The sequence below is a fragment of the Saccopteryx bilineata genome, chromosome 4 (assembly GCF_036850765.1).
Source record: "Saccopteryx bilineata isolate mSacBil1 chromosome 4, mSacBil1_pri_phased_curated, whole genome shotgun sequence".
NCBI classification, from domain to species: domain Eukaryota; kingdom Metazoa; phylum Chordata; class Mammalia; order Chiroptera; family Emballonuridae; genus Saccopteryx; species Saccopteryx bilineata.
Genome location: NC_089493.1, coordinates 69,706,451 through 69,731,719, shown reverse-complemented (window position 1 = coordinate 69,731,719; position 25,269 = coordinate 69,706,451). Strand labels below are relative to the sequence as shown.

Genomic DNA, 25,269 nt, shown 5'->3' with positions numbered 1-25,269 from the left:
TACCTCATATTATTAAGCTTTGCTTTATTGTGCTTCCCAGGTGTTGCATTTTTACAAACTAAACACAAGACCTTCCACCAACAAAAAGTGTATAACTCATTTTATTGCCAACCGGTAATATCTCTGAGGAATGCCTATAAAAGTCTAAATTTTCTTTAGACAGAACTAAAGGGTATACGGCGGGAAGTAAATCCTTAGGCTTAACTGGTGCCTTGAGAACCCACACTGAGGATGTGGGAAATGGGACGTGGTTTATTATATACATTTTCTTGCTCTTTATGCTCTTTTGCAGCTTCTGACTCCTCCAAGGTAGGGAGGGGTGAATGAATGGCAGGTAAACAGGCAAAGGTGGATGCTATTTACAGTTTCTCTTTGCTGTGGAGTGCCTTCTGCGATAGCAGGTGACCAAATATCTCTCCTCCACGGGGCACTTTTATATGTGCTTTCCCAAACCTCTCCGGCAAACCTTTGACAAACAAAAGGGACCTCCACACGCCTTTCTGTGTCAGAGGTGGTCTTTTCCCAGGGTGACTTCTGCTGTTCTCCCCTCACCTTTCCTGCCTTGCTGTTAAGTTCCCTCTTTTTGGCCGGTGGGTAGGAGCTGCGACTCAGTGGTCAGTTCCCTCCGACAAGGTTCTTTCAGACAGCTCACAAGTGTTCGTCCAGCTTAGGAATTCATGTACTCTTGGCATGGCCAGTGGTGGAAGTGCAGTGTGAGCAGTCTGACTCCTCTTGCCTTGTCTTGCTGGCCTGGTGGCTCTGCAAGTTTCCTGCCTTCAAGCTTCTCCGGATAAAGGGAAAGCACCAGGCCAAAGACTCCTGGGACACTTATCAGGCTCTCCCGGGACTCCCAGGCTGTGGGCTGGGGCAGGCCTGTGTGTTTCTGTAAATCAGCCTGCATTCATTTAGCTACTTTCTCCTGGTGCAGTCAATCATCTCAATATTTGAAGATGCTCTCCAAACTCCACACACTCGGCTTGGAGGAGGGTGGTGGGAAGAAGAATAAACAGCACCTTTAACCCCAATTCCTTGTGTGAATTAGGAAAAGGATCTTATTCCTAAAGGCACTTTACTGCCACCTGCTGGAAAATTGTGATAACTCTATATAAATCTCCAATGACTGTTGGGTGAGGGTGCCCCCTGTAGTTGTGCGATACACACTTAGCTCAGCTGTGGGGAGTGTTCCCAGGAAGAAAAGTCTCAACAGCCTTTGTTTCTATGAATTCCTTTCAGCGACAACTTTTCTAACAACCTCTTTTCTCATGTTTTGATTACACGTGGATAGAGGAGGGTTTTTATCTTTTTGTAGATCCTGCAAAGATGTATTTAACACATTTCCTCCCACTGTGGAAGTCTTTAAACTTTGTGGTCTTGTCCTGGCCGGTTGGCTCAGTGGTAGAGCGTCGGCCTGGCGTGCAGGAGTCCCGGGTTTGATTCCTGGCCAGGGCACACAGAAGAAGCGCCCATCTGCTTCTCCACCCCTCCCCCTCTCCTTCCTCTCTGTCTCTCCCCCTCCCGCAGCCAAGGCTCCATTGAAGCAAAGTTTGCCCGGGCGCTGAGGATGGCTCTGTGGCCTCTGCCTCAGGCGCTAGAATGGCTCTGGTTGCAACAGAGCAACGCCCCAGATGGGCAGAGCATCACCCCCTGGTGGGCATGCGGGTGGATCCCAGTCAGGTGCATGTGGGAGTCTGTCTGACTGCCTCCCCGTTTCCAACTTCAGAAAAATACAAAAAAAAAATTTTGTGGTCTTAGATGAAATTCTATTTTACATTTTATTGTCATTTGTTAGCTGTTAGGCAGAATGTAAAAGTAACTTATGAAGAATTCAGAAGATAACAGCTCTTTAGAAGTGCAAAATACCTACAGTAAACTTTCCTTCACCTACAGAGTTAGCAGTGACCAAATTAACTGTAAATAAGAATGTATCAAAGAATCTAAAAAGTCCCAGTCATATTGAAAGCCACATACATAAGTAGATAAATATTTGATAATGAATGAATGAGAAAATGAGTGAATGAATGACCAAATGGAGGCCACCTAAGAATATTAGAGTCATTTGTTATAATCCATTAGGGTATTTCTGTTCTATTAGTCTCCTAGGGCTGCCATGACAAATTACCACAAATTGGGTGGCTTAAGAAAACAGAAATTTGTTCTCTCACAGTTCTTGGGGTCAGAAGTCCAAAATCAAGGTGTTGGCAGGGCTGGTTGTTCCTGGAGGCTCTGAGGGAGAGTCTGTTCCAGGCCTCACTCCTAGCTCCTGATGGCTGCCGGCAGCCCTGGGCCTCTCTCAGCTTGAAGCTGTGCAACTCCAACCTCTGCCTCCATCTTCACATGGCTTTTCCTCTGTCTCTCTCTCATATCTATAATTACCTTCTCTTTTCTTTTTAAGGACATTGCCATTAGATTTATGGCCCACCCTAAATCTAGGATAGTCTTACTCCAAGAGTCTTAAGTATATCTGTAAAGACCTTATTCCCAAATAAGGTCACATTCATATGTACTAGGGGTTAGAACTTGGATATTTCATTTGGGGTGCCATCATCCAACCCACCACACCAGTGAAAAATCACTCAGACTGTGGTCCATATACCCTTGTGTCCTACAGTACTAATGAATGATTTTTTCCTCCACAGTTGCTTTCCAACAGCCAATAGAATTCTGTCTGGCCAGTACATGTATGGCTTATGGCTTTGACTTTCTACCAATGTCACTGCCAATCATGAAAAACACACCCATCACTGCACCCATACTAATAAGGTTATATTAGGTGTCTGGACCTTGCATTATAACAAGCCAAAGGAAAATCACAAATAGAAAATCATCTTGTTCCTAACAGTTGCAAATGTATAGTCATCAAATAAACTGAGGTGTAAAAAATGATAGGTAGCCTTTGAAAATACAGAGAAACAAGAGGCACCCTTGAAGATACCTTGTTAGCTCCAAGGTTTTTCCTGATAAAATATAATTTAGTATTCTTTAATTTTCCTGTACCAACAAAAAGATAAACTTCTTTTAGCCCCGTAGGCTAGAGGGGCACTGTGTGCTAGTCATTGTGTATTTGAGAACAAGTGCAAGACTGGCTCTCCCAAGTTTTCTTTCCCATTTCAAGAACCAGAAGATTCTTTATTTACATAAAGGCTCTGCCTCTGCCTTCCCTTGCTATAACGCCTGTCAGGTAGCTAAGGAAGATGTGTTCTGCTCCATCTCATTGGCTCTATTCAAAGTGAAAATAGAAGGGTTTTGGTCATAAGACAAAAGGTTTTAGTACTTCTTCTGTGCTTCCCCTTACACAATGACCTAGAAAAATTTAGACGTGAATGGATATGAGAAAGAAAATCACAGTCTTGCTATTCTGAACCTGCATGTAAAGTCAGACCTCAGAAGTTATCAAGTTGTAGTTTTGAGGCCACTGGGGTAGCCTAGAATGTTTTTGTTTTCTCTTTTTGTTGGCCACACAGAGGATAAGCAGAGAACCTACAGCCATGAAAGCTGCCTAGAGGCCTGGCAGCAGGGGCATTTACCTGAACCATTGGGGGAGAAAGTCCAGTCTCCTCAGCCAACAACAAGGGCCTCTCTTTTCACTGGCATCCGTTTAACTTTTAGATAAGGCACCTATGTTCAGTTTTGCACAAAGTGGCTGATTTCAGAGCAGTCGAAGCAGGAATGAAATTAACTTGGTGAATCTCAAAACAACACCAGATGAGAAGCCCATTTGGTGCTCACAGGAAGGTGACAAAGGTTAGGTTTGCCTGAGATGAGATGGATGTGATCAGAAAGAGAAGGACTAGTCAAGGAAAAAGAATGACATGAGTCATAGGATACTTCTGGAATGTGAAACAGAAATAGTTTACCTCTGTGGTTTCGTTCCCTGAGAAGTTTGAATACGCAGAATATAATTCTCCCAACCTTGCTCACTATCCTGGTTATTACCCCTAATCTTAGATTCTGAAATAGTTTTGCGGGGGTGGAAGGCGGCCACGACATAATATGGTCTACTACTGTCTTTACCTAGGCTCAGAGAAAGACATCTTACATACGTGTCAAAAGAGACTGAGGATTGGGTGGTGATGTGTCCACAGGAACCCAGGTCTGCAAATGGTCGTGTGTAGCTTCCTTAAATTACAGGATAGACTTAGGCATCAACAGTTTACCTGCTCAAGAAATTCTACTAGGAAGAGTCTAGTCCCTAATAGCATTTTTTCTCCATCTAGTCCCTCTATCTCAGCTCACTCCTTAGTGGTGATTCTTCCTCCAATTCCTTCAGTCTTCCAATTCCCACACCTGGTGTCCATCAAACACCCATCTTCCTATCCGGAATTATTGCAGAGCGCCACTTGATTCCTTGCAGGTGGGAAGCATGCAGATGGGAATGGGTGTTGCTCCAAGTTTCTCCCACATTCTCTCTATCAGGTGGATAGAGTTTAAGGGCATGAGTACCAACCACATTTTAAGCAAATCTGTTTTCTTTATTTTACTGGCCACAGTATAATTTTACTTGCAATACAAATATAACAGTGACTTATACTTTCTTTCTGGCGATTGGATGTGAGGATCACATACTCTTATTAAACAACCCTCAGCAGTTTACACTACATCTATCGTGACTTCAGTTCATCACCGTCCCTACCTGCAATGCTACCTGACACTCCCCTCCCCGAAGAGAAGAATTTGAATCTCTTGTGCTTCCTTTACTCTTTTGTGTAGAGACTCTCTTTTATACACATTCATGGCTTGTTGGAATCATGCTGCCCAGCTTCCTTTTCTTTCCAACCGGGTTCGGAGGCTTGGGGGTGATGTGAATTCTGTGCTCCTCTGTGTCTACTGGGTGCTTTGTTCCCTCTTTGCTCTTTCTTCTCCCTTCTCCTGCTCTCTCATCACTGGCATCTCCAATCTGCTTTTTCTTATCTCTTTCTTCCTTTGTCTAGTCTTATTGTACCCTCTAAGAAATGTGTCTAGCAGGAAGATGGTGTTGGTACAATTTCTTCTTTGGCTAGACTGCTAACCCTTGAACCAATGCCCATACAGTTGAAAGTCTGGATATAACTTTGGACTCCCCCCAAAACCAGAGGTGGATTAAGGTCAGTTGAGGTCCTGGGTGCAGAAGAAAATATTGGGCCCCTTAAAAAAAAGGGGAGAGGCCCTGGCCGGTTGGCTCAGTGGTAGAGCGTCAGCCTGGTATGCAGAAGTCCCGGGTTCGATTCCCGGCCAGGGCACACAGGAGAAGCGCCCATCTGCTTCTCCACCCTTCCCCTTCTCCTTCCTCTCTGTCTCTCTCTTCCCCTCCCGCAGCCGAGGCTCCATTGGAACAAAGATGGCGCGGGCGCTGAGGATGACTCCTTGGCCTCTGCCCCAGGCACTAGAGTGGCTCTGGTCGCAACAGAGCGACGCTCTGAAGGGGCAGAGCATCGCCCCCTGGTGGGCAGAGCGTCGCCCCTGGTGGGCGTGCCGCGTGGATCCCGGTAGGGCGCATGCGGGAGTCTGTCTGACTGTCTCTCCTCGTTTCCAGCTTCAGAAAAATACAAAAAAAAAAAAAAAAAAAAAAAAAAGGGAGAGACAGGGAAAATAAAAGTACACGTTAACCATATTTTTAAATAAATAAAAAATACTATGTACTATGAATGTTAAAATTGCACACATGAAACCAAACTTGGTGTCATTAGAAAAAAGTGTAAAGTTGGGGTTTTGCGGGGCCCTTCAGAAGTCGGGGCTCAGGGCGCATGCTCGGTGTGCCCGCCGTTAAATCTGCCTCTGCCCAAAACTTAAGATTGGTTCCAGGCCATCACAGATGATAAAGTCAGCAGATGCTCAAGTCCCCTCTATAAAATGGCATCGTGCAAAGCACACAGTCATCTCTCCACATCCAGGAACTCCCAACTATAGATTAAAAACAATATAGGTCTTTATTGGAAAAAAATGTACATATAAGTGGACCCATGTAGTTCAAACCTGTATTGTCCAAGGTTCAACTGTAGCTATAGCTTTTGTGTGGTCTCTGAAGTTTCTGTTCCAGCAACATGTCACAGAGGACAGCTGGACACTGAGGGAAGGAGGGGGGAAGTTGGGCAGAGAAAGCGAGGAAAGGAGGGGTGGACACCAAACAGGCAAACGTGGGCTATTGGGGAGTTACCCCTAAAAACAGACATACTTCTACAATATTTGTCATTTACAAAATGCTTTTTACATTTGTCAGCTGGTTTCTTTGGAGTGTATGTATGCTTTTTTATGTGCTGCAGATGAGGAAGTTGGAGATTTAAATTAAGAGTAATATAAACCGTGATGATGCAGTTTATAACAGCAGAATTGGGATTTGGGGCTTCTGACTTCAGCTCTGTTTCTCTATGGACTATTCCATAGTGCCTGGAAAGGTGAGGGGGTTGAACTCTGGGAGGATTCAAGTCTTCTTACAAGGCTATGCTTTTCACATATTTAAAAAACCAAAAAGTCAAGATGGAAGCCCTACATTATTGTGATTAATTTTTATGGTGGCAATTAGGTAATTTTAAAATTAGGCATGTTTGTTATAACAACAAGTAGTGAATTACTTTCCAAACTGGGAATATTCCATGATATTCAATTGAATAACGAGTAAAAGTGTGGAAGAGGAAATGTGCTTAACCCTTTGAGTAGTGAGTTTTTTGTTAACCCTTCAAATGAGGATGTACATCAGGGGGAGTCAACCTTTTTATACCTACCGCCCACTTTTGTATCTCTGTTAGTAGTAAAATTTTCTGACCGGTTCCACAGTAATGGTGATTTATAAAGTAGGGAAGTAACTTTACTTTATAGAATTTATAAAGCAGAGTTACACCAAGTTAAAGCATATAATAATAATTACTTACAAAGTACTTTATGTCAGATTTTTGCTAAGTTTGGCAGAATAAATCTTTATAAAACAACTTACTATAGTTAAATCTATCTTTTTATTTATACTTTGGTTGCTCCGCTACTGCCCACCATGAAAGCTGGAACGCCTATTAGTGGGCGGTAGGGACCAGGTTGACTACCACTTATGTACATGAGCGTTAGTACTACTCAAAGGGTTAAAGACAAATATAAGATTAAAATGTTTAAATCCCTGAGACAGTGACAGAGTATGAAACCTAATTTCCATGTGTGCCCTCCTTCTAGACCGGCTTTGCTGCAGTCCTGGGTAGAGGCGGAGGATGGGCACGGAGACCACTCAAGGTGCCCTCCCACAAGTCAGGAATGGTGAACATATTAGTGGGTCATTTTTTTTATTTCAAAAATCTTCAAATTCTATTTTTCCTCCTTTCTGTGCCTTTGTAAACTCTTTGTTCTACTTTATTTTTTTCAATGTTTATTTTATGGATTTTAGAGAGAGAAAGGGAGAGAGCAAGAAAGAAACAGGATCACCTGTTCCTGTATGTGCCCTGACCAGAGATGGAACCGGCAACCTTCACACTTTGGGATGATGCTCTAACCAACTGAGCTATCTAGCCAGGGCTGTTTGTTCTACTTTAAAGCCCCTTGGAATCACCAGGTCAAACAGTCTGGGCAAGGAGCTCACTGACTGTAAGGTCTCTGGAAAACAGACTGCTGCGTCATTGCATTTGGAAAGCAATCATTTAAGATAGTGTTCAGGTAGGTGAAAGAACAGCACAACAGACTGACAGAATGACCCAGGAACCTGAGCTGAAGCTCTGGCCAGGAGGCCTCTGTTTTGCTTGGAGTCCTGCCCCAATTTAAGGGTCAGATTGCAGCTCTCCTGAAAAATTGCTCTGTAATAGGCAGTGTTGCAGAGTTGAAAATTCCAACAAAGCACCAGAATGTCTGAGATAAGAGAGCTCTTTGTAAATTAAGGAGAAAAATAAAGGACATCAGCATAAATTTATCTCTAAGCCAAATCTGGATAATGTTAAAGGACTTCCCAATAACACCATTTAACTCCTTCTTTACAAGGAAGTACAAGAATTTGCACTGAAAGGCATGTCTCCCTTTTTCTCAGCAAAGCAAGGTGCATCACACCAAGAACTTACTATTTAAACTGTGGAAAAAAGGAAAAAAGAAAGTAGAAAAGAAGGTAAAATGGGAAGACCGCAAGGAAATGACCCACTCTCAAACATCTAAAAAATTATGCCAATGTTTGCTTAAAGAATGACTTCAGCCCCATTGGGACTGCTCATCACCCCCTCACCCCTACTGTCCTCTTACTTTCCTTCTTATGCAACTTCCATCCACGGTCGTTGTATACACCCCCATTTTCATTGCCCCTCTTTCATAGTACCTGTCTGGCAAACTTCTAACTCTAATTAAAACCAGCTCTCCCTACTTCGTACTTAAAGGTGTTGGCTAAAATTACAACCATGCCAACTAGACTCCATTTAAATTCGTCATCACGGACATCCCCTGGGCCTCCATGCTGCCAGGCTATTCCATCGCATCACCCATTCCCCTGGGTGGCTAGTCCACATCTGCTGCCCCTTTATACTCTGAAGGTCACCTTGCTTACCATTTCCTTATCTGAATAATCAGAGGAAACTTCCATGTGCTCCCATCAATGCAGTTCCTCCAGGACTCCTCTCTGTGAAGTTCTTGAAAGATGCGACTCAGCATTGTGCTCATGTACCTACTCTATTTGTCATTTACCTAAAGGGAAGAATATTTACTAGAAGTTAAAACAATCAAAGAGTATCAAGATAACACTGTCCTGGGTATGGTCCCTGGTAGCAGTATTCCTTTGCCTTGTGTTGCTGCATCTCTTCTGTTTGAAGCTTCAGTAAGTGAACGCAAGCCAATCTAAAGTAGGGAATGAATGTCCCCTTGTCGACATTTCTGCTGAACTTCAGGTCACATGTCTCCCTGAGCCAGCCCTGAGAGAATGCTAAGTATACAGACTGCTTCTGGGTCTCACTGCTGCTAACCCTGTTCAGCTGCCATCCAGAGCCCTGCCCAAGGTTTGCAGGTGCATGCCCCAGGGGTAAGATGGAACAGCACGTGTACAGGGCTGTCACTGAGAGTGAGCTGAGAGCCATCCTGTTTTCTGCTCCTCCTGACGTCTGCCAGAGGAAGAGATCATGGTAGGGCTTAAGACAACAGTACTGGATATATTCATAACAGCTACCATTTATTGAGTATCTGTTATGTTCCAAGAGCCTTAATGCATTTGCTTATTTAAGTCCCACAACCACATTCCAAGGTAAGTTTCATTGTCCTTACCTTCTAGATCTGAACACCTTCCTGTCTCTAGGGCCCCAGTTTCAGATTTCCAGATAGCACTTTCTCTGGCAAGAACAAACATTTTTTTCTAGGTACAAGTAACAGGGCTGTCCTAATCCATTGAGATTCATATGGAAAGAAAAGAGACATTACCTCCACCTCAAAAGCGACAATACAGGCAGAGATAGAGCACAGTCTCAGAGGTTAACAACAATTACGTTTCCAACGAGACGACCTGGTCAGGTTCTCCGCTGAGAACATTCGTGCTCAGGTTTCCTACAGTGCTCCCCCGCAACCCGCGGAAGCCATCGGTTTCGCTTTCTGTAAAGGGTCCGGTTGGTTCATTTCACCGGAACAAAAGGTGACATCGATGTGTAGTCTATCTAGACTGAAAAAGTGTCTAGCTTCAAAACAATAGCTTTTCCTGAACCACCCCACCTCTTAAAAATCTTATAGTTTCTGGGCATTCTGTTGAAACAACCTCATTCCAAAGATTAAAATACTGAGATTTAGAATATCTTGCTCAAGATCAGTCGGGACATGAGCCAAATCAATGCATTCCTTATTGTGGAACACTTAAATTAAACTACTCTTAACTCATAAAGACTTAAAATTTTTTCTTTTTAATTTATTGATTTTAGAGAGAGAGGAAGGGGGGGGGAGAGACAGAGATAAGAACATTGATTTGTTCCTATATGTGCCCTGACTGGGGATCGAATCAGGAATCAGCACTTTGGGACAAAGCCCTAAATAACCGAGCTATCCTATCTGGCCAGGGCTAACCTAAAAAAGACTTTGAAAGACATCTCTTAATAAGGACCCAAGGTTGAATATGACCCTATGAAATTTTTTTTCCCCTGTGGAAAAGAAAATAGCCCCAAATTGCTATATGACTATAGCTGGAAAAAAATAAATATTGATGAATTCTATATCATTGGAGCTTAGAGCTATAAACAAACTTTAGATTTATTTAATCCAAATCCATCATAAAATTTAAATATAAGAAAAAACTCAGAATAGCCATATTTAAAACAGAAAAGTGCCTTTAGATTGAGGTAATGTTATTTTCATAGACACATTATTGATAACTAATTCTCTTGAGACAAACATTATATTAGAGTAAGGTATCTTTGAGGCCACAACTGGTCCTTTTTATATTATTGGTAAAATTACAGGTTTGAAACATATGTTAGGATGAAGGTTAAAAGTTATTTCATGAAGACTATGAAAATACAATGAAAGTTTTGGCTTTCATACAAGGTTAGAGTTTGTTTTGTAGATTCTTCCTCATAATTAGATTTAGTGTTTAGATTATCTCATGTGACTCTTATAAAAACAGAAGTTTCAGCCAAGCACTGACAAGCAAAATATAAATGAAAAGCTTTTTCCTTCAGGGACTAGCCTAGCTATAGTTTTAGCTGGAAATTTAGTAATGCATCTACACATGGATGGTAATTAAATCTCACTTCTAACAAACTTAAATTTTAATGACCGTTTATAGCTGGATAATACATTGTATGTAAACAAGTCATAGATGGAGACCTTAGTTTCCTCATTGGTAACATACAATGGTTATAATTGGTAATTGTAACTAATGTGTGTATAGCGCTTGTCTCCAAAGCTCTTTTCTGTGCATGCTCTTCTTTAAGTCTATAAAGTAAGGACAGATGCTGTTACCCTCATTATACAAATGAAGAAACTGAGGCTCATAAGGGTAAAAATAAATGACCAAAGTCATGCAGTTTGTAAATGGTGGAGCTAGAGTTCAGATGCAGCGCTTCAGATACAATTCTGTGTAGGTGCATAACCTGCCTACCACCTCTACAAATCCGATTTAATAAAGTCATGTTTAGTCATTACTCAATTATAACCAGACTTTTAAAGTACCTTAAACACTATTCAGCAGGTACAACATGTTCTCTAGCCTGCAGGACTGAATGCTCTTATGATTCCACTGTAGGAGGATCCAATTAAGTGCTAAGTTAATAGCCAACTTTATAGCCAAGCTAATAAGAAAAGCCACAATGCACTGGCTCCATCTTGTCAGAACAGCCACTTTTAAGACTTTGTGCTGATTTATGTCCCCTGCTATTTGTTGGAACCCCTAGATTACTGTAAAAAATGCCTTCTCCCAGTGCTCTGTTACTAACATGTGTTAAGTCACAATGGTAGCCAGACCATTTGTAAGTAAACAATGCTGAGAATTCAACGAGTTTAAGAAAGGGTGGTAGTTAAGTATCTCTTCTTTCTCAGATATTTGACCCTGGGCATTTGTAAATCCTAAGAAGCCACTGTTTCAACAGTTCTTGGTTTCCACCCTAAGTCAAGCCAAATATTACATTTGCATGGTAGGTATATCTTCGTATTTTCCAAAGGGCTTGCACAGTCACTATTTCATTTTATCCTTATAAAACACTAATGCGTAGAATGAAGTTGTTCTCTGTAGTCTCCAAATAGCTAGTCATTTCTTTACTTAGTCTGTGATTTTGTGTCTGCTTTTAACCCATTGGGGCGTTACAAATGTTAAAGAGTGAATACAACAAGAGGGTCATAGAACTTCTATGAAGATAACATGTAGAATGAAAAATTTTAAAGTGTTAGTCCCCCCCCCAAAGTTAGTTGTGCTTGAAGTCAAGGAAGCAGCAATGATAAAATAGAGCAACATTGTGTTTCAAAAGTTATAAATCAACTTAAAAAATATAACCTAGGTTAAGCAATCAAATGTACAATTTGAAAAGATAATAGGAAGTTGGTAGGAAATGGCAAAAAAATACCTTTGTAGTAGAAATGCCAATAATACTTAAAGAGAAGGAAGCCAAAATAAATTAATACTAATTATTAAAAAAATATATATAAACAGTTGAACACAACTTTACCAAAACCCATGAATTGTCAATGTAAGAGAAGAGTATGTGGCATGAAGTTAACAATTAGTCATCATGGTTTAATCAATGGTCCTTTTTTTTTATAATCAAGTTTTAAAGATTATTTGAAAGTGTTAGTTCTCACAAAGAAGAAACATATACTAGTATGTATTTAAGAAAAAATATCTGAAAGCATATACACCACTTTATTAGCAGCAATTGTCTAGGAGAGAATATTTATTCGTGTGGACCTTGAACTGATCTCACACAGAAGTTTCCAAAAGTTCTTGAAGTATGTGAGCTATTATTCTCTTTCATAAGACAGTAAGTTCAGTCTCCTGTAAACATTCCAACTGGAGAGCTACTGATCTGCCTGTAAACTTACTGTCCCTTGAGACATTTTAAGTTAGTGTGTTTCAATCGTGAGCCCATCAGAACTTGGCTTTGTGCCTTTCTTATGAATTCTAATGGATGAGAGAGAAAGAAGAGAAGCAAGAGTGAGATCCAGGAGTCATAAGATGGAGGATAAAATATTTTGGTCCTATTTTAACTTCTCCAGGAACAGAGTGAGGAGCATTTTAAGTCTAATGCCCATCGTTTTGTATTGCAGAATACTCAGGGCCTCAGGGCTTTCAAACCATTTTATATCTGGAAAGACTCCAGACAAAGCTCAATATGGTTTATGGCCATTTGGGAACCATCCCGGCTCTGGAACAGGAGTTGTTTTTCTCATCTGCCCCCTAAAAGTGCACGTAAGTGGCCACCTAGTGACCAGGTTGGGAATTGCAGCTTCCCTACAGCCCCCGGGGAAGTTTTGTTAACTTAGAGGGCTCATGGAGAATGAGTTAAATTAGGTTGCCAAACCCCTCTCTAACGGAGACCACCTTAATGACCATTTTCAAATCTCTTTGTCCAGAAGCATCTCCCAGAGAGCCTTAAATTCTCACATTACCTAACAAGGTTACCAAGGGGGTAAGTTGAAATTACATAAACTAGGACATATAAATGTAGTTTTAAAAATTACTGTTATTGGCTCTGGCCGGTTGGCTCAGTGGTAGAGCGTCGGCCTGGCGTGCAGAAGTCCCGGGTTCGATTCCTGGCCAGGGCACACAGGAGAAGCGCCCATCTGCTTCTCCACCCCTCCCCCTCTCCTTCCTCTCTGTCTCTCTCTTCCCCTCTGGCAGCCGAGGCTCCACTGGAGCAAAGATGGCCCGGGCACTGGGGATGGCTCCTCGGCCTCTGCCCCAGGCGCTAGAGTGGCTCTGGTCTCAACAGAGCGACCCCCCGGAGGGGCAGAGCGTCGCCCCCTGGTGGGCGTGCTGGGTGGATCCCGGTCGGGCGCATGCGGGAGTCTGTCTGACTGTCTCTCCCCGTTTCCGGCTTCAGAAAAATACAGAAAAAAAAAAATAAATAAAAACAAACAAAAATAAATAAATAAAAATTACTGTTATTGTTTTTGTCAGTCAAACCCTTGAAATAAGTCACCCAAAAGCCTTGGTAAATGCCAAGTATGTCATAAAATCAGAGATGTTAAGAGAGGCAGACTTGAAAAATTGATTTCAAGAATGAGGAAACTGAGGCTCAGAGAAGTAAAGAGGGGGGACCTCATGGGGCTCTTATCCATTCATTCTTTTCTCTCTTTTTTTCTTTTTCTTTGGGAGAGATATGAGAAGCATCAACTCACAGTTGTGTCACTTGTTAGTTGTTCATTGATTGCTTGACCAGGGGGCTTCTGCTGAGGCAGTGACCTCTTGCTCAAGCCAGAGAACCTGGGCTCAAGCTGGCAACCATGGGATAATGCTGATGATCCCCACATTCAAGCTGGCAACCTGCACTCAAGCTGGTGATTCTGAGCTCAAGCCAGATGAGACCAGCTCAAGCTGGCAAACTCAAGTTTTCAAACCTGGAACCTCAGTGTCCCAGGTCAACACTCTATCCATTGGGCCACCACTGGTCAACCTCATTCATTTCTTGATTATTATTCGGCCCTGGCTGGTTGGCTCAGCAGTAGAGCACTGAAGTCATGTGTGGATGTCCCAGGTTTGATTCCTGGTCAGAGACACAGGAAAGGCTACCATCTGCTTTTCCCCCCTCCTTCCCCTTCTCCCTCTCCCTTTCTCTCTTCTCCTCCCGCAGCCATGACTTGATTGATTTGAGTATATCAGGCCCCCCCGGCCCTGAAGATGACTCTGTGTAGCCTCTGTCTCAGGTGCTAAAAATAGCTCAGTTAGGAGCGGCCCCTGACAGGGCAGAGCATCAGCTCCAGACCGGGGTTGCTGGGTGCATCCTGGTCAGGGTACATGTGGGAATCTGTCTCTGTACCTCCCCTACTCTCACTAAAATAAGTAAATAAATAAATAAATAAATAAATAAATAAAGACGGATAAGGCACAAAGGGAACTCTATCTAAAGAGGAGCCAGATTCAGAAGCAACTAAAAAAGTCTGGCAGTGCAGTGGTGGAGCCGTGCAAACGACCTGCTAATTCCAGCCCCACTGGAGGCACTGGATCCATATAAGACAACATATTTAAAAAACACACAGAATAAACAAAACATGGCACCTCCATAAAATGGAATATTATTTAACTTTAAAAAGGAAGGACATTCTGACACAGGCTACAACACGGGTAAACCTTGAAGACATTATGCTAAGTGAAATAAGCCAGTCACAGAAAGACAATGCTGTATGATTCCACCAATGTAAGGTTATTAAAGTAGTCAAATTCATAGAAACAGAAAATGGAATGGTGGTTGCCAGGAGCTGGGGGAGGGGCACATGGGGAGTTATTGTTTAATGGGAATAGACTTTCAGTTTGGGAAGATGAAAAAGTTCTGGAGATGGATGGTGGTGATGATTCTACAACATCGTAAATATACTTGATACCATTGAATTATACACGTAAATGTGGTTAAGATCTTAAATTTAAAAACTATAAACAGAAAACTACGAGAATGAAACCACTATGGCTCCATGCAGTATGACGTGGGACTCTCGCAATACTGAGCAAAGGAAGCCAGACACAAAAGGATGCAGACTGCAGGCTTCCCTTAAAAGTCAGGGCGGTGGTCGCCTCTGGGGACAGCAGAGAGGGGATAGCACGGGCTTCCGGGTTCCGGTAATACTACAGTTTCCTGATCAAGGAGTGTTGACTTTGTAAAAATTAATTGAACTACATACTTATAATTTGTGCAGTTTTCCTTGTGTGTGTTCAGCTTCATGTTTTTATTTTTGTTGATTTATAAAAAACATAGAAAAACGGAAGAGGAATCAGTAGGATAGTGAAGGGATTTTAAACCTTCCTAGGAGGAAAAGTTGAATGTTTTCAGGATGGTTAAAGTAGTTTGTTAGTCTTTAACTATTTGAAGGAGTGGCATGCAGTAGAGGAAGCTGACTTTGACGACTATCCAGCAGGGTAGAACTTGGAGGTGATGGTGGTGGTGGTGGGGGGGCAGAGGCAAAGGAAGGCAGAAGGCAGCTCATTATAAAGGATACTTCCATTGCAGGGTCCGAATGGGGTCTCTCAGGAGATCACACAGCTAAGTGGAATAAGCACGGACTTCTGGGCCAGCTGTAACGGGAACCTGGCTCTGCCACTTATTTGGACTATGTCATTCCATCAAGTGTCAGTTCCACATCTGTATAGTGGGTTAGTGCCAGCTACCTTATGGTTACTAACAGGATAAGTGATAATGTCTTTAACATGCCAAGCATGGGCCTTAGCCCATAAGAGGTTCTTAGTAAGTGGGTAGAAATTATTTTTAGTAGAAGGTGGAGAACACCTCAGAGTGGTGTTAGAATATGTATTCAAGCATTGGTCACTTTCAGCCCCAAGAATTTATAATTCTTTGTAACTTTCCCAAGATCACATAGCTACTAATGGCAAAGCCTTCTGTTCCTGACATCAGTTTACTCTAGTGGGCCTTAGGCAAGGTTACTCACTGCAAGCCATTGGTTAATCAATCACATCAGCAAGAGGCCCTAAGGAACAGGACCTTGTTCTTTTTATTTTATTTTATTTTTTTGACAGAGACAGAAAGAGAGACAGAGAGAGGGACAGATAAGGACAGACAGACAGGAAGGGAGAGAGATGAGAAGCATCAATTCTTCATTGTGGCACCTTAGTTGTTCATTGATTGCTTTCTCATATGTGCCTCTCATATGGGCTCTAGCAGAGCGAGTGACCCCTTGCTCAAGCCAGCGACCCTGGGCTCAAGCCAGTGACCATGGAGTCATGTCTGTGATCTCACGCTCAAGCTGGCGACCCCGCACTCAAGCTGACAACTTTGGGGCTTTAAACCGGAGTCCTCTGTGTCCTAGTCCAATGCTCTATCCACTGAGCCACTGCCTGGTCTGGCAGGGACCCTGATCTTCTAAATTCTGAGTGTGCCTGGGAAAAGTTCAAAGAGGGAAAATCTGGAAAGGTTGTTGAATTGATGGGCTATGAACTCACAGCCTTGAGGATAGTGTGAATCTGGGGTTGGTGGGTGAGGGAGATAGGGAAACAGTTCTAAAAAAGTAGATTAAACCAAAAATTAAAAGACAAACTTAGCCTACTGTACCATTTTTTAGGGCCCAAGTAGTTGTGGGATTGTTTTGTTTCGTTCCGTGAACTGGTAGTTAAGATAGCACTTATAATCAGGATTCTCTCTAAGGTGGGCGCCTGGGCAGCTGCCCAATGTGGAAATCACAAAGTACACTCCTTACTCTTTTTTAATGTTCATCTGCACAACAGCGTATTCTAAGCACCCGTAGTAATGTTCATTCATCCATAGGTAAGAAAAATTGCAAATGAGGATGCCAATCAAGAAGCCTAATGGAAATATCTTAAAGAACAGTTTTATTGTTTTTAGTCGGGTATTATTTAATATTTTTTCATTAATATTTTAAAACTTTCTTATAATCTAGTTTTGTGTGCCTCTTTTATTGTTCTTATTTAAGTATTAAATGTATAAAATAATAACTACCTCTTGGTATATTGTTTTTTTATACTTAATATGGTCATTAGGGCAGAGAACCGGTTGTTAAATTATTTGAATCCCACTACTGGGCCCAAGTCTTACTCGTTAAATTAATAAATCATTAGGCATAAATGAGATTTGGTACTTTGAAAACCGTTTTCTTTATTTGCTAGGAAAGCAACAGAGTCAATCCACATAGAAGAGAAAAACCGGGGTTAGTGTTGGGCAAACAAGTATGTTAGGCTTGCTCGCTTGTACTTTGCCTGATTGGTGCCTGAGCACGAGGCAGCAGCATGTGTGTATAGTCTGTGTAAGGCTGCAGGTGCTTGCCCAACGGGTGGCAGATTGTAGATTGCAGATTACCTGCCGCCATTGGGAGGGGCCATTTTTGCTACTGTTTGCTGTAAAAGGAGTCCCCCACCTACCACCACCACCTGTTCGCTCATCAGCTCTGAGAGAGAGAGTGCACGGGTTTTTTTCCCTTGCCTGCTTACTAGTCTGCTGTTGTGAGACTCTAATAAACAGAATGGCCCACCATCTTCAGGCTACACAGTTCCTTTACCATCTATCTGAATCCAATGAGAACCTGCATGGCCACGACCACCGGTTTTACAGTTAGTTTAGCACTTTTGGTTAAATTTTCCCAAAGCCTCTTTCTTACCGTGACTTTAGGCACCTTTACAATTCCAAAGAAAATGACTTGCTGGAGTGGGGCTTCTCAGTTTTACTGTAGGCTTCTTTCCTGACCTCTATGAATATTTATTCCTATGTTGGATTTATGCCCTGGAAAAAGGAGAGTCCCTGTGACAAGAAACATGAAGAAACAAACACCTAGAAACAGTCTCTCTTTGTTTTCGCCTTGCACACTCTGGTCAGACTCACAATCCAAACTTGCTCGTTCTCTATGGCTGCTCGAATGTTAGAAGACATAAGTCCAAACAACTTTCATATTAAATGAAAAATAAACGATATGAATATAGCTTGCTATAGCTTCGGCCTTAATTAAAGAACAGAAATACCATCAGCTTTCTTTTGCAAGTAGCAACTTATTTTAGCACTTCCACCGTTCAGACTAAAGCCCTTCCTAAAAACCAACATAACAGCCCAAGCCCACACAGAAACCTCAGCTTTTAGTCATATGTCTCGCAGGGATGTTACATCATTTCTTAGTTTACTGAACGGTGATATTTCCTGAAATACACAGACCCACTGCAAGAGTTTGCCTAACAGATTTGGGAATGATTGGCAACGAGATTTCTTTATTCAGTGATCCCATTAGCGGGTCTCCCCCTCCCTGCCCACCCCCTGCCCTTGGACAGTGAGCCTGTCCTTTTCATAGACAGCATACAAAGCAGTTGTCTTATTTTTGAGATCCCAAGAAGCCCCTACTAGACGGCGTTAGGGTCCTGTGGAAACGATGGCACACTCAAAATGAGAAATTTGAGGAGAGTATAACAAAGACTATTTACAAAGGTAAACAGGGTTTTGGTGGAAAAAACAAACAAGGGATTGGACAGTATCCCAGGGTTAGTAGCTATGAGCAAAGGAAAGGGAGTAGTGAGTTCCATCCGCGGTTTTAAACTTTGCATTCATCAGAATTACCTGGCGGGCTTTGTGAAAACAGGATGGCCAGGCCTGACCCTGTAGCTTCTGTCTCAGTAGGTTTGGGGGTAGGACCCATGCGCCTGTATTTCCCACACATTCCCTGGTGATGGTGAGGGACAGCAGAGTTTGCCACCCCAAAGTATGCTTTTGGGGGTACTGATTATTTTAAGTTGGTTATTTTTAGGAAGCAAGAGGCTCTCTCCCTTACCTGCCTAAAGGACTTTCCATAGAGATCCTGTTCCAGGGAGCTATTATTATAGATCACTATAGTTTAATATGAACTAGGTGCCATAGACAGGGAGGGACCTAGCAAGGTTGATCAAAGCCCTCTCTGTGTCCCAGCAACCATCTGTTTACCAAACTTGATGGGAATTGCCTTCCAGCCCTTTGAAGTCCCAAACTATAAGTACCCTCACCCCCTTAGCTCAAGGTGGCAATTTATGCCTCAACTGTCCAGTTCGCCCTCTGCCTCCATATTCTTATAGAACCCTTGTATGTACATACATAATAAATTTGGTTGTTTTCTCCTGTTAATCTGTCTCCTGTCAATTTGATTATTAGACTAGCCAGAAGAATTTAGAAGGGTAGAAGGAAAATTATTTTTCGACTTCCACAAGGGCAATGCTGCTGGTCTGGGAGAGAACTGCGTGGAGAAGGCAGTTTGACTTGAGTTACCCTCAGCACAGAGGTGTAGCCACCCGAGGAGACCCAGCTGGGAGGATCCTGGGAGAATCTAATCCAATCAGAGGAATAGTTCTCTCCCAATCCCCTTTGTTGCTATGCATTTTATTAAAGTCAGTGAGCAGTGAAAACAATGGGAGCCCATTGGCTCAGTTCAGAAAGATCAGTCTGCATGATACAGATCAGAGTGGATCTGGAAGAGCAAATGTAAAATATCAGCACTTTCACCCAAAAATATCTGCGAGTCTCTTCTCACCATTTTTTTTCATACTATGTGATATTTCTATCATGCTTTCCAGTGTACAAGAACACTCTTGTACGGGATATAAGGTGATTCTCCTGGCCAGGTGGCTCTGTGCGTAGAGCATCATCCTTGCACTCTGAGGTTGTGGGTTCGACCCCAGTCAGGGCACACATGAGAAGCAATCACCGAGTGCATAACTAAATGGAACAACTGAGTGGAACAACGAGTTGAAGCTTCTCTCTTTCTTCCTTCCCTACCTGTTCCCTCCATCTCTCTCTCTTTCTTTCTCAAATCAATGGAAAAAATAATTTAAAAAAAGATATGATGTGATTCTCACAGTACCCCTACAGGGTAGTTGGAAATAATATTTATGTTCACTTACAAATAAGGAAACCAAGGTTCAAAATGGTAAAGGCTGCACATTGGATAAGCTGGGACTTCAACCCAAATTTACTGGGTCTCACTTTGCAGCTCTTGCTATCACTTCACACTTCAGATATGAAGGAATCTGACAGTGATGCTGGTCTCTCCACTCCAGGCCCCTGCAAAGCTTCTCTTCACCCCTCATGAGCAAATCCTTCAAGCCGTATTCTCTTCTAGAAGAGGTGACTCCCTTCCTAGCTGAGGAGCTCAAGGGCATTTGATAAATTTAGTATCCTGCTTGAATAATTTCTTTGAGTTATTCCCTGGTTTTCCTTTCTTCTTTCTTTCTTTCTCTTTCTTTCTTTCTTTCTTTCTTTCTTTCTTTCTTTCTTTCTTTCTTCCTTCCTTCCTTCCTTCCTTCCTTCCTTCCTTTCCTCTTTCTTTCTTTCTTTCTTTCTTTCTTTCTTTCTTTCTTTCTTTCTTTCTTTCTTTCTTTCTAGGAGGGAAAATAGTGAGACTCTCACATATGCCCCAACTGGGATCAACCTAGCAACCCCCATCTGGGGCTGATGCTCAAATCAACCAAGTTATTTTTAGCACCTGAGGCTGATGCACTTGGACCAACCAAGCTATCCTCAGTGCCTGGGCCAACACTCAAATCAGTCGAGACACCATCTATAAGAGGGTAAGAGGGAAAAAAGGGGGAAAGGGAGGGGAAGAGAAGCAGATGGTTGCTACTTTTGTATGCCCTGACCAGGAATTGAACCTGGGATGTCCATACACTGGGCTAACACTCTATCCACTGAGCCAACCAGCCTGGGCCTCCCTGATTTTCAAAATTTCAAAAGTAGGGTTACTTAAAGTCTTGATATGGGGGCTTTGAAAAGCCCAATAAAGCAGAGCTCTTACCCCCTCTGTGTTCAGAACCTTTTAAAAACAGACCACAAATCACACACCTGTAGATAAAAGTGTCAGACCTTCTGGGGAGGTAGGAGCAGGTGTATGTGTGTGCATGAGGGGCTTGGGGCTGGGATGCACCTGTCTGGTAGACAGGCTAGTCCCAGAAGAAGATACAGAAGGGGCCGAGCTTGTTCAGTTCCTTACCCAGGGCCTAGTTAGATGAGTCACTCCTTCCTTAGGGAGAACTGAGAGGGGAGTAGCAGGAAGGTAAATGCTCTTCCTAATTTTGAAGAAGTGGAAGTTTCTAGTTTATGGAGCTGGGAGAGGGAGATAATGACTTCCTCCAGCAATAATGCCATTTTAGGAATATCTTGCACTTAGCAGTATATAAGAACAATTGATGTAGTTAATTCTGTCAGATGACTTAGATACTGTATTTTTAAAGACTTGACTCTTACTTTTTTACAAGGGGTTTGCTGCCAGAACCTAAGTGTCTTAAATCCACCACTAAATCAAAGCTAAAAAAGAGGAAGGAAGGAAATCATAACATCATCGTCACTGGACACGTAGATTCCGGCAAGTCCACCACTACTGGCCATAAGATCTACAAATGTGGTGGGATGGACAAAGGAACCATTGAAAAATTTGAGAGGGAGGCTGCTGAGATGGGGAAGGGATCCGACAAGCATGCCTGGGTCTTAGATGAATTGAAATATGGATGTGAGCATGGTATCACCACTGATATCTCCCTGTGGAAATTCAAGACCACCAATTACTCTGTGACCATCAGTGATGCCTCAGGATACAAAGACGTTATCAAAAACGTGCTTACAAGCACATCTCAGGCTGACGGTACAGTCCTGATTGTTGCTGCTGGCATTGGTGAAGCTGAAGCAGATGTCTCTAAGAACGAACAGACCCGTGAGCATGCCCTCCGGCTTACCCACTGGTTGTGAAACAACTGATTGTTGGTGTTAACAGAATGGATTCTTCTGAGCTGCCCTACAGCCAGAAGTAATACAAGGAAATAGTTAAAGAAGTCAGCACCTACATTAAGAAAATTGGCTACAACCCTGACACAGTAGCATTTGTGCCAATTACTGGTTGGAATGGCGACAACATGCTGGAGCCAAGTGCTAACATGCCTCGGTTTAAGGGACAGAAAGTCACCCAGAAAGATGGCAATACTAGTGGAACTTCACTGCTTAAAGCTATGGATTGCATCTTGCCACCAACTCATCCAACTGACAAGCCCCTGCGTCTGCCCCTCCAGGATCTCTATGAAATTGGTGGTATTGGTACTGTCTTTGTGGACTGAGTGGAGACTGATGTTCTCAAACCCAACATAGTGGTCACCTTTGCTCCAGTCAATGTTACAACTGAAGTCAAGTCTGCTGAAATGCTCCATGAAGCTTTGAGTGAAGCTCTTCCTGGGGACAATGTGAGCTTCAATGTCAAGAACATGTCCATCATGGCCTTGGCCTGTTGGCTCACTGGATAGAGCATTGGCCCAGTGGACGGATGTCCCAGGTTTGATTCCTGGTCTGGGCACACAAGAGAAGCGACCATCTGCTTCTCTCCCCTTCCCTCTCCCCCTTTCCCCTTCTTCCCCTCCTGCATCCAGTGGCCTACTGGTTCGAGCTTCAGCCCCGGGCACTGAGGATAGCTAGGTTGGTCTGAGTGTTGGCCTCAGATGATAAAAATAGCTCAGTTGATTTGAGCATCGACCCTAGAGGGGGGTTGCCAGGTGGATCCCAGTTGGGGTACATACAAGAGTCTGTCTCACTCCGCTATTCTCACTTAAAACAAAACAAAACAAAACAAAATGAAACAAAACAAAAACAAACAAAAAAACATGTTCGTCAAATATGTTCATTGTGGCAGTGTGGCTGGTGACAGCAAAAATGACTCAGAAGGAAATAGCTGGCTTCACAGCTCAGGTGATTATTCTGAACCATTCAGGACAAATCAGTGCTGGATATACACCTGTGCTGGACTGTCACACAGGTCACATTGCATGCAAACTTGCTGAGCTGAAGGAGAAGATTGATCGTCGTTCTGGGAAAAAGCTGGAAGATGGCCCAAAGTTTTTGAAATCTGATGATGCTGCCTCTTCGATATGGTTCTTGGCAAACCTATGTGTGTTGAGAGCTTCTCTTACTATCCTCCCTTGGTCATTTTGCTGTTTGTGACATGAGACAGACAGTTGCTGTGTGTCATCAAAGCAGTGGACAAGAAGGCAGCTGGAGCTGACAAAGTCACCAAGTTTGCCCAGAAAGCTCAGAAGGCTAAATGAATATTAATCCCCAATAACTGTCACCCCAGTCTTTTTTTTTTTTTGTATTTTTCTGAAGCTGGAAACGGGGAGGCAGTCAGATAGACTCCCGCATGTGCCTGACCGTGATCCACCCGGCATGCCCACCAGTGGGTGATGCTCTGCCCATCTGGGGTGTTGCTCTGTTGCAACCAGGGCCATTCCAGCACCTGAGGCGGAGGCCATAGAGCCATCCTCAGCGCCCGGGCCAACTCTGCTTCAATGGAGCCTTGGCTGCGGGAGGGGAAGAGAGAGACAGAGAGGAAGGAGAGGGGGAGGGGTGGAGAAGCAGATGGGCGCCTCTCCTGTGTGCCCTGGCCAGGAATCGAACCTGGGACTCCTGCACGCCAGGCCGACTCTCTACCACTGAGCCAACCAGCGAGGGCTGCCACCCCACTCTTAATCAGTGATGGCAAAACAGTTTCAAAGTTGTTTATCTCAATTGGCCATTGAAATTTACTAGTAAAACCTCCAGAAGAAACAGAATGTTTTGTGTATCATTTGGGGTTTTTTTTTGTGTGTGTATGTGGCAGTTTTTAGGTTATTAGTTTTTAAAATCAGTACTTTATAGTGGAAACAACTTGACCAAAAATCTGTCACAGAATTTTGAGACCTATTAAAACAAATTTTAATGAGAGGAGAAAAGAAAAAAGAAAGACTTGACTCTCATTAGTACATTATTATGGCTTCAGGCCTCAACAGTACTATCACATCTGTGGAACACTACTTTAGTTTCCTTTAACTTGGTGCATTTCTGGATCCCTTGATCACTCTCTACAGTGCTGTGGGATCAGGGCCTGCCTGCCTGAATATTAAGAAATTTCCCATGGTTTCTTTCTGAGAAGACCTCTGCTTATCAACTCTTAAGCTTATCTCTTTTTCTTGTCCAGGATCTATTGGGAAAACTTACAAAGATTTCCTGGGAACCAGATTTTTAAAACAAGTGTCTGTGGGAAAATACTCTCCAAGCACAGAGGGGGCTGTGTTTTTGCCTCTACTTATTTCTCAAGCTCCTTGGGGAAATGAAAGTATTACAGGTCAAATCCTTTTACAACTAAGCTCCGCTGGACTGTGCAAATACCTACTATGGATTAGAATGTTGTTTCATGGACCATACTTTGAATTAGGTTAGACATAAACTGGGCTGTGGAGGAGGGCTCTTCGTTAAGGATTTTCATTGCGAAGGTATTTGTTGTAAAAAGAATTTACCTTGTAAACATAGATCTACTCCAGCTGATGTTTTTACCAGGCTGATTCAGACCGGGGGCAGGAGTGGGAAAACACTGTGTACACAGTCTGCTGGCCAGCGGTCAGGGCAGAGGAAAGCAAACATAGGCAAAGGTCTGTGTGAAACGGGAATCTGAGTCACAGAGGGAGAGGAAGAAAATAGCATGTGTCATTCTGAAAAAGCTCCTCTTAGGGAAGTTTCTTTTGGCTGTACCGGCTGCCTCTCCCCTGCAGAGAGTGGCAGGGCCTCACTTGGCCCTTCTTGCCTCCTTGTCAGATTCAAAAGGAAGCAACCTTCAGGCAAATTCCTTCTCCTGCCCACAAAAGAAAATAAAAGGAAACTGAGAGTTCTGGTCTCGGAAGAAAGTGGGCTGGGTTTTGAACGAACCCAGTAGAGTGTCCTGCCAGTAGAGGCTGGGAACGTACAGTCACTGGGGCTTGCTCCTCTGGCGCCCTCTTGGGCATGAGGGTGGAACTGTGTTCTTCAAAATTGCCTAAACCCGCACCAGCTCAGTCCTCAGAACTCTATCCGGTCTGTCTTTTTCTAGGTCTTTTTTAGGCCTTTCAGCCTGAAGAGTTTCCTCAGCAACTTCTGGCCATTCCCAAGGCTCTACTCCTGAAGATTTTCTCTGGTCGCTCCAATAGAACCTCCTCAATATTTTAATATTTTTAAATGAATTCTCTTCCCATTTCTGCATGCTTCTCTTGGTCTCTATGTTCCAGAAAAAGCCTATAGTAAACTGTCAATCAATAATGGACAAGTATTTCTAAAGTTCATTTAAAATTTTACAGTTTTATTTAAGAGTAATTTACATATCATAAAATTCACCCATTGTAAGTATACAAATTATTTTTAATAAATTTATTGTGCTGTGCCACCATTGCCAACACTCTAGATTTAGAACATTCCCAAAACCTCATCAAGTTTCTTT

The 25,269-nt window shown here is 42.9% G+C and overlaps 1 non-coding gene and 1 pseudogene across 1 annotated transcript; both read left to right on the top strand.

Annotated features, from left to right (window-relative positions):
• Positions 1 to 5,140: 5,140 nt before the first annotated feature.
• On the top strand, positions 5,141 to 5,216 carry TRNAT-GGU (transfer RNA threonine (anticodon GGU)). The gene has a single exon. It is a non-coding gene; the product is annotated as a tRNA-Thr (tRNA).
• A 9,806-nt stretch (positions 5,217 to 15,022) lies between these two features.
• Positions 15,023 to 23,092, top strand: LOC136335450 (elongation factor 1-alpha 1-like; annotated as a pseudogene).
• The last annotated feature ends 2,177 nt before the right edge of the window (positions 23,093 to 25,269 follow it).